At 44.5% G+C, this 10460-nt stretch overlaps 1 long non-coding RNA gene across 1 annotated transcript in view; it reads right to left on the reverse strand.

Moving 5' to 3' along the window:
* Positions 1 to 10234, reverse strand: part of LOC116582665 — a 34642-nt gene extending 24408 nt beyond the window's left edge. The window contains exons 1-2 of the long non-coding RNA XR_004282489.1: positions 10119 to 10234; positions 9802 to 9977 (exon numbers count right to left, since the gene is read on the reverse strand). This is a non-coding gene — a long non-coding RNA (uncharacterized LOC116582665). The remainder of the gene's footprint in view (positions 1 to 9801; positions 9978 to 10118) is intronic.
* Positions 10235 to 10460: the final 226 nt, after the last annotated feature.

Consider the following 10460-nt stretch of genomic DNA (forward strand, 5'->3'; position numbering starts at 1 on the left):
CCTGCAAGAGAGATTTGCGGCTAGAAGGCTCAGGTTTGGCTCTATCCTCTATTGAGGAGGCCTCACTAGCCATGCTGAGGTTATGGGGTGCCAGTTCCATGACCCAAGGCATACTGGGCAATGGGGTACAGAGGGTCATAGGCTCAGGATCTCTGAGAGCCTCTACTTTGAGGATAGTCCAGTATGTAGCCAGCAATTGTCACTCTAATGGTGTATAGTGCAAGGCCAAGACAGGCAGTTTCTTGCATCAGAAGCCCACAGCCAAATTTACCTGTTGTCCAACCCAACATCATGGGTGGTCCAAAGACTCCATAGAGCATGACAGGGGGTTACTAAAGCCTCTACAATGAAGTAACCTCTCAAGACACCAACAAGAGTGTCCACTGATTCAGATTTGGACAGATTCTACAGTCTTGTTTTTTGGAAGAGGCTTTTATCATTGTGTTGTATAAATTCTTTCAGTAAATATTGGATTTCCAATTGCATTAAACTGTGGACCTTTGTTTCAATTTATTTTTTTTCCTCCCTCTCTTGGGTTCCTGGACCTAATTTCAACACGTGAAGCTTGGTGGGTGCGTGGGTGAGGGTCCTCCTCACACACTATCAAGCAATTTTCAGATACCAGCAAAGTGTCCAGTCCACCTTGATCCTGACACTATCTAGAGAGAGCATCAGATCCCACATGTTAAGGGTTCAGTCTACAAGACTGCTTGCTCCCTACCAACTCAGATACCAGTTGTTACCTGTTACAACCAGGTTGTTACCTATGCTTCTGAGGAACCAGCTACAGACCAAAGGTTCCCATGACCTGCTCCTGGGATTTGATTCACTTGCTAGAGCAGCTCAAAGAAACCCATTTACTCTCCAGATAACCATTTACTATAAAAGGATATGACTCAGGAACAGCCAGATGGAAGGGATACATAGGGAAAGGTATGTGGAAATGGGTGGGGAGTTTCCATGATCTCTCTAGGCATGCCATTCTCTGAAAATCGCTTGTTCTCCAACTCAGGAGCTCTCCAAACCCTATCCTTCTGATCTTCATAGAGGTTTCATTACATAGGCGTAACTGATTAAATCTTTGGCCACTGGCTATTGATTCAACCTCTAGCCAGCCCCTCTTTCCTCCTTGGAGGTCTGGGGTGAGACTGTAAGTTTCAGCCCTCTTTCCACATGGTTGGTCCTTGAGGCAAATAGCCCCCATTCTTAGGTTATCTAAGAAAGGACCAAAAGTCACCTCATTAACATAACAAAAGATAACCTTAAAGCTCTTACCTCAGGATATTCCACGTGTTTTAGGAGCTGTGAGTCAGAAACCATGGACAAAGACCAAATAAATATGAAAAATATTTTGGTCATCTGAATGACCAAATACCTATTTCTTTCTTACAAATCACAATATTACAGTTGCCTGTACTCAGGTTTGTTGCAGTCTTTTTTTCTTTCTTTCTTTTTACTTGTTTTTTCACTTGATATACTCTGTTCCAGGGGGTTCCACTCTACTCTGCTCATATTTATACATTTCTTCATCCAGAATCAGATCATTAGGGTTAGGGGCCTCCCTTACAGCAATGTTTGGGATTGGATAGGGGTCTTACATTGGGAGAACAGCTGAATAGTGAATGCTTTTCCCCCTTTTCTCATCCATTCCTGGGCCCAAATCCACCATGGATGTGCTCTTCTTCAATACCCTTGGAAGTCAGGAGGGTGTACAGGCAGCAGCAAGGGAAGCAACATCACAGGAGATACACAAGCTCATGATCCTGCCCAGAACAAGGACTATTAAGGCAACCAGAGGTATCATGCTTAATTAGTTCTCCCTGTGGTTAAGAGACCTATTCCTATCTGCAAACCTCATAAAGAGTCATCCCAGAAGTACACAGTCACAATGACCACATGGCTGGCTGCCACAAGTATCTAGTAGTGGTCACCAGGTTAGAAACAGTGGTCACTGCCTAACAAGTCACTAACCCAACCACTGGTATGAAGGATTCAAGTGCTGACCAATTAGGATGCTGTGATGTTGCCACTTTTATAGGTGGAAGCCTCAGAGACCTCTGGTACACACAACCCAAATGCAAAGACACTTCACACTGAGATCTGGTCAATTAACTACAATTCTTATTTTAAGGAGAGAATGTTTTAGGGAAGGAAGAGATGGCAACACTGAACAAAAACAGCACTGTACCACACAGGCCAGAGCACAAGCCCACTGGCAACTGGTGGTCCTATCCTAGGCAGCCTTCACTGTATCATGGCACAGTCAGTCAGGGAGCAACTAGTAAAACTGACCAGCTCCCCCTTGACTGGTTAGATCATCATGTGTGATAACAATGGTTTTAATCATCTCCACATCACCCCTTTAAGGAGGGCAGGAGTCCCACCCTCGAGTTACGGGGATGGCCAAACACACATCACCTAATTCTAGACAGAAAAGATCAACAGTCACCTAAGTTCACAGTCTCGAAGAGGAGGGCACTGCATACCATGCAGGACACAAGAGGGCTGCACTCCGAAGCAGCATGAATTGGAAGGATCCGTGAGAGGCAGCTTTTTTTATAGTATTAAGAGGGTGTAGTATTAAGAGGTACCCCCTGCTTCTTAGGAGAGTATGTAATTGGCTTGTTTGAATTACTGTGCTGACAGGGAACTGAAACCACTACTCAGGGATAACACACAGGAATACATGTAGTCCATTTGATAAGAAGGGTTGTTTGGCTAGGGGACCCTACTGGGGAGAAAAGTAGGAAAGGGAACTTATGATTAGACCATTCAAGGCCCTCCTGATTTTACAAAAGGTCAATGCAGCACAAAAGAGTAATTTTTGCCTCCCCCCCCCCCCCCGTGAAAATAAAGGAAATCCCATTAAAATTGGTCGGAAGTGGGATCTTAAGGAGACAAACCCTGAAAGACAACAACCCTCAGAATCAAGTGAGACATCCCCACAGAGCCCCCTCTGCTCATCAAGTCTCCATCTACTTCAGGTTCAGTAATTCTCCTCTTGGATTCTGAGCACCCTCTTTTTGGTTGAACTCTTTGCCTTTACTCGGAATCTATTTAAAGACTCCATCCTTTCTGGTGAGTATTCATTTGTTTTTCTGAATCCCTGATTGATTGATTGATTGATTGTTTTCAGCATAAAAGTATTCATTGTTTTTGCACCACACCCAGTGCTCCATGCAATCCGTGCCCTCTATAATACCCACCACCTGGTTCCCCCAACCTCCCACCCCTCGCCACTTCAAACTCCTCAGATTGTTTTTCAGAGTCCATAGTCTCTCATGGTTCACTTCCCCTTCCAATTTCCCCCAACTCTCTTCTCCTCTCTAACTCCCCTTGTCCTCCATGCTATTTGTTATGCTCCACAAATAAGTGAAATCATATGATAATTGACTCTCTCTGCTTGACTTATTTCACTCAGCAAAATCTCTTCCAGTCCCGTCCACGTTGCTACAAAAGTTGGGTATTCATCCTTTCTGATGGAGGCATAATACTCCATAGTGTATATGGACCATATCTTCCTTACCCATTCGTCCATTGAAGGGCATCTTGGTTCTTTCCACAGTTTGGTGACCGTGGCCATTGCTGCTATAAACATTGGGGTACAGATGGCCCTTCTTTTCACTACATCTCTATCTTTGGGGTAAATACCCAGTAGTGCAATTGCAGAGTCATAGGGAAGCTCTATTTTTAATTTCCTGAGGAATCTCCACACTGTTTTCCAAAGTGGCTGCACCAACTTGCATTCCCACCAACAGTGTAAGAGGGTTCCCCTTTCTCCACATCCCCTCCAACACATGTTGTTTCCTGTCTTGCTAATTTTGGCCATTCTAACTGGTGTAAGGTGGTATCTCAATGTGTTTTTAATTTGAATCTCCCTGATGGCTAGTGATGATGAATCCCTGATTTCGAATAATGGGGTCCCAATCTTCTAAACACTCTCAAAAAGGTCCTTCTTCTGGGATCCTGTCTGGTTTTATATTTAAAAACTATGGTCCCTCCTCATGCACATTTTTAACTGTCTGGACCAACTTAACCAAAAATAATTTAGAATTTCAATGACCTCCCCAAACTCGTTTTTCTGAGAACCAAATTAGAACACAGTGAACCAGTGGCACTACCTCAGTGGGTTAAGCATCCAACTCTTGATTCTGGCTCAGGTCATGATCTCAGGGTCCTGAGATTAAGCCTCACCTGCTTAAGTCTCTCTTTCCCTCTCCTTCTGCCCCTTCCCCGCATGTGTGCATACATGTGCACGCAAGTACTATCTTACAAAAAAAAAAAAAACTGTGAACCTAGAATTAAATAGACTATGTGGTAAGGAGAGCATTTTTTGTGATGAGTATGGGGTGATATATGGACGTGCTGAATCCTTATACTGTACACCTGAAATAGCATTTGTTGGAGTTGTAAATTAGGGACTTTAGTGGTCTTCCTTTTAGTTGAATCATCTAAGACGTGGATGAGCTGATTTGTTAAATTAACTGAACCAGGAGTGGACATAGTTTCTCATTCCGTGTTGGTCCTTTTTAACCAGAAAAGAAAGATCCCAGTTCAGCCCATTCACAACCGCAGAGTTAAAAGCTACTCCCGTGGATCTGACATTTAAAAGAACAGAATTTTCTCTGAAAACAATTTGGAACCAGCCATAATAATTATTCATGGGCTCATTGGACTTCTGGGTACAAGCCTGAATCTTATTGCAGGCAACAGGTTTTGCGAAAGCCCTAAGAATAGGCTGGTAATTTACAACTCCCACAAAACAAACGGAGGCCCCTAAACAAAACCCTCCTGATGATCTTTGTCATTATTGCAAAAAGCCACAGCATTGGAAAAAAGACCGTTATAAGCTTAAGCATTCCAAGTGTCCTCCGTGTTTTAACCAACCTTTCCAAGTGTCCTCCTCCTAACTCCCAACAATGAAACTCCAAGAACTACAGGGGCTTTTCCCAATCCTGCTCTTAGCTGGTTTAGAGAAACAACTCTCCAGATTAGGAATAACTCTCTCTCTCTGCCATTACTGACACCAGAGCTATGCCCTCCGTTCTCAACCCGTCTGTTATCAAATAGCCCTTGCCTCAAGTATTAACATGATTCAAATGGGAAATGTGTGTCAAATAAACCTCAACTGGCTCCTGTCTCTAACCCTATCCCCCTTTATTTAAGCCCTCTGAGAGATACCCAACTTTCTCCTTAGTTTCTCTGCCTCTATTCACTTGTTGAGCCAGGATTTCTTGGAGAAATACTGTGCTAGAATTTCTTTCTCTCAAAAGGGGGAAATAAGTTCTATAATTTGACAGCAACAACCAAAATAGCCAACTAGATGAAGCAAATGAACCTTTTTTTAATTATGATTATGTTCAGTTAGCCAGCATATAGTACATACATTTCTGTTGTAGTGTTCAATTATTCATTAGTTGTGTATAACACCCAGTGTTCATCCCAACACATGCCCTCTGTAATACCCATCACCCAGTTACCCCATCCCCCACCCCTCCCTTCTATAACCCTCAGTTTTTCCCCCAGAGTCTCATATGGTTTGTCTCCGTCTCTGAACCTTTAATGTCATTTATTTGTTCCATCTCTAATGACACTAGAGCTAGTTATAAGGACACTAATCATGTGTCCCCTTTTCACAGGAAGACAGCATCCATCTGATTTTTAGCCTAAAAGGGACACAAGGTCTCCAAGGAAAAACTGCATTTTGTTCAAATTCAAATTTGTTATTTAGGGCACCTAATCTCAGAACAAGGGCTCCACGTAGATCCAAGTAAGCTCCATAGCATGCTGAATTTCCCCAAAACTAAGTGTCCATTATAAGGTTCTCTCAGTTGGGCTGATGGCCTAGCGTCAGAAATGAATTTCAAACTTTCCTCTCATGGCTCAGCCTTTACATACATTACTAAAGAACACTAAACCTGACCCCATTAATTGGTATGCTCAGGTTATCCTAGTTTTAATATCTTAAAAGAAAGCTTAATAAATCTCTTTGCCCTTGGACATCCCAATTACCAACTTCCTTTTTTCCCTTTTATGTATAACAGGGAAGGGAAGGACCTTGGGGGTATTCAACCAAAAACATGGGGACCATCATAAACCAATAGGGTAATATAGCCAACAGCTAAACCCTGTGCCCTGAGAATACCTTCCCTTGCCTCAGAGCCATTCCTGCCACTGCCCTTTTAGTTAAGGCCACTAAAGTAATAGTCAGGGATCCCCTCTAACCATCTTTGTGCCCCCAGGAAATAGAAACCTTCCTAAATTCTAATGACTGTGAATGGGGTTCTATCTGGGATCTCAGAACAATACAGTATTGTTATCCCTCATCATCCTGTTGTTCTCAACCCTCAAACTCTATCAGCCTCCATCCCTACCTAAATTCTCATCACACTCAACAATTTTCAGCCAATCATCTCACCACCTATGAAATCCTCTTGCTCACAGTTCTTCACATAATTTTTTCTCACCGTAATAACCTTAATTCTGGTACTCTCCTTCCCTCTTCTAGAGCAATACTCCAGACAATACTGTTTGACTCTGATAGATCACCTCCTGACTCCTGTGATGACTTACAGGAAACTCCTTTGGTTGATGCTAATTTGTCATAGCTCACTGGCAGTTTTTATTTGAAAGGTGAAAATGGCAAATATGGTGCTGGATATATAATTCCAACTCCCTTGGAAGTAACTGAAGAGACATCTTTGGCTACTTCCGCATAAGGTGAACTATATCCACTCACAAGGACGAGAAAGTCTCTCTTCATCCCCATTGAAATGGACCTGTATCAGGTGCTGCTAAACAACCACTGTGCTGTCGAATTCCAAGGAACAGAATTGTGGATTCCCATGTCACTTCTAAAGAAAGCACACAGAGCACCTGGGTGGCTCAGATGGATAAGCATCTGTCTTTGGCTCAGGTCATGATCTCAGAGTCCTGGGATCAAACCCCTCAACCCTGCATTGGACTCCCTGCTCTGCAGGGAGTCTGCTTCTCCCTCTGCCTCTGCCCTTCTCCCTCCTCCTGCTCCTACTCTCTCTCTCTCTCAAATAAATAAATAAAATCTTTTAAAAAAAGAAATAAAATTAAAAAAAAAATAAAGCACCAAACCTTTACTGGACCTACACACCAACTGGTGACCCAAAAATAAAGATTTCCAGGAACTGAAGCAGATGAAAAAGCTTTCTCAAGATGACAGGACCAGGCATCTATATACCTTCTTTCCTTTGCTTGTACTTTCTTTGCCCTCTCTTCCTGGAAAAGACAGTGTCCTTATCCATATTTCCAATCCTTTGCAAAAGGGAGAAACCTCTCTGACTGTTGGATCTGTCACAAGAAGCTCCAACCTGATCTCGATGTCAGAGATCCCACGGTATTACCTACAACTGCTTTCTTTCTAGAACGAAATGCCACTGCTGATTACAACCAAAAGCCTAGAGATGTTAATTAGCAGGTTGGCTTATTGCAACCAGGTGTTCACACACCTTACTTCAACATTTCCTTAGACATAATCATACTACCTCCGCCAAATCCCTCCATCTTTGCCAGTCATACAATTTTCACTCCCCCAGGTTCTTTTCCTTATAGAACTGTGATCTGTCTCCCTGCACCCAAGGGAAATATAAATAAGTTTATGCCTCTTTGCAAGGTTTTTAGAAAAGCCCTTTAGGAAAAGATGGGACTCTCATAGAATGTCATCCTAACTCCTCTGAACCATGGCTACAAAGGATCAATCAGGAAATTTCCAGTTAAGGAATCTATCAATAATGAGACCTTAGTCTTCTATGTTCCACCTGGTTTTGTTTGCAAGGGACAGCATTTCCTATGGGCATATGAATGCTTAGATAGCTGGCAACTTGGAAGTCAATGTTACTGGGTTACTTAATAACATTCCTGTTAACATCTATAACAAATCAAGAGACTTCCCATTGGTCTGCCCCATTAGACCTCCAGAGCCATCATAAATGGGAAATTCTAGGAGGTATACATGTCCCTTGGTTTGCCTCCATAGGAAGATATTTACTTCCTTGGATTGATGGAGTAAATGCCAATGAACACAGAATCAGATATCTCCCCCTAACATTAGCAAAGCTGGCCAATTCCACAGCCAATTCCAAAGCAATAGCATCCTATCAGCCATCATTTGACTCATTGACTAATGTAATTTTGGACAATCGTAGAGCCCTTGATTATCTACTTGCTGAGCAAGGTGCTTGTGCAACAACAGGTACCACTTGTTGTACGTGGGTAAATACCTCTGGAGAAGTAGAAATTCAATTACGTGAGATCAGGGGACATATGCGCTGATTAAAACAAATCTGACCTAATGACCCCTGGTCTTTCGATATATTTAGCTGGGTTTGGGATCTTGGTTTGGAACCATCCTGGAAACTGGATTTGTCATTACTTTTAATTCTGCTTGTATAATTATTTTTAAACTTTAACTGTTGCTTATCAAATCTCTTCAGAAGTAATACATCAAGTAGCGTGATGCTAGCTCTGCACTTTGAGATAATCTCCAACGTTTAGGACCTTGATAAGACACAGACTCTTTTAAAAAAAAAAAGATTTTATTTATTTATTTGACAGAGAGAGATCACTAGTAGACAGAGAGGCAGGCAGAGAGGGAGAGGGAAGCAGGCTCCCCACCGAGCAGAGAGCCCGACCCAGGACTCAATCCCAGGACCCTGAGATCATGACCCAAGCCGAAGGCAGCAGCTTAACCCACTGAGCCACCCAGGTGCCCCAGACACAGACTCTTGATGGGAAGTGATTGATAGCTCTCCCTCCTACCCTTCCTTACTCCTCAAATGTGGCCTCGATGGCTTCCAATCATTAGGCACATTCTCTCCAGTGTGGGCCAATGACAACCAGGAAAGATCTTTCCTGCTATCGAAGAACAAACCACTAAATTTGAAATTTGAAAATTCTGACTCTTGATCAGCAATACTTTCAAGGAAAGATCTTGATCAAAAGGGGTAAATGTGAAAATAATTAAAGGAAACACTTAAAATGGAGTCAGGAAGCCCCAAAGCGGGACCCTTCAAGTACATACCTCTCACTGCAGCATACATAACCAGCAGGAAGAAGGAAGATAATTACATTGACGAGAGAGAGCACTTTCCACATAGGAATTTATCTCCTGTCTTTAAGAAAAGGAAGACCCCTCCCTGATTCAGCTGCACACTAATCACCACCTGCAGCCAATGAGAAACCCTGACCATCTTCAAACCGCCCCTCCCATCTTCTCCAGTCAACTTTTGTCCAGAACCCTCCCCAATTTCTTCCTAAAACCTATAAAAGCTGACCTTCCCTTTGTCTCTTCGGACTTGCTTGTGTTTTGCCATAGCTTGCTTGTCACAAATTGCAATTCCTCTGCTATTCCCAAATAATCTCATTCTTTTACTTATATAAAATTGCTCTTTGCTCTGAAGTTAACACCCCACAACCCTCACCACTCCCCCCCCCACCACACACACACGGGGGCCAATGCCCATGACTCCAAAACGCTTGGGACCTTAGTCCCTGGGGACAGATGGTTGGACCCTGGGGTGGTGGTATCCCCACCCCCTGCTATTTGGGCACACACTGAAATTGGGTGCTATCAGGTGCCACTGTAACATATGGGCTGAAACACAGGACTGGCCACCCTCATTACCACCACCAACCCCTGCAGGGGCTGACAGGCAGGTGCATTAGCAGGGGCTCAGAAGCCCAGGTCCAAGCGCCCCCAAGCCAACTCCTACCAAAAGACCGCCCACTCGCCCCTCCTGCCGGCTCACGGTAGCCTAGCGACCAGCTTACCAATAAAAGAGGGTCCAAGACGACGCTGGGAACGTTGGAGGAGGATTCATTACAGGTCAAAGTGGAATTTCTAGGTTGCGGGGGGGGGGGGGTGGTGTCGCCCTCCAGGAGCCAGGTCCTGAAGAGCAGTTGGAAGACAGCGGATCCCAGCAAGCCCGGGATGGCATAGCTGGGACCTACGGAGAATAAGAAGGTCGCGGATCAGGAAAAGGACAGAAGGAGGTGAGCGGGAAGCACGAGGCTAGAGGGAGCCGGGGGGGCGGGGGTCAGGCGGTGAATGAGATGGGGTGAGAGCGCTAGCTCTTCCGCAGAGTCACCTCTAGGAGCTCAGCATAGAGGGCAAAGGTGAGCAGAAAGAGCGGGCGTCGGTCCGGAGCCCTGCACGGCGAGAGGAATAGCCACGCAGGAGGTCTACTCCACGCCGCGCCCACAGGACGGGTCGACCGCTTTGAATTACGCTGGGTCTGAAGCCAGTTCCCGCCGCAACTGGGCGGGCATTGAGCCAGCCGCGCCGCTGGCTCCGCCCATTCCATGGCCGCGCCAGCCTAGCCAATTGTGCAGATGCCAGGAGCCATACAAAAAGACAAACAACCCTACTATCTTCCCCAACTGGAGTGCTGCCCAGTCCTCTGCTCTTACAGGCATCTGCAGTATCTCTT

Source organism: Mustela erminea, chromosome X, assembly GCF_009829155.1.
Source record: "Mustela erminea isolate mMusErm1 chromosome X, mMusErm1.Pri, whole genome shotgun sequence".
Taxonomy (NCBI): Eukaryota; Metazoa; Chordata; class Mammalia; order Carnivora; family Mustelidae; genus Mustela; species Mustela erminea.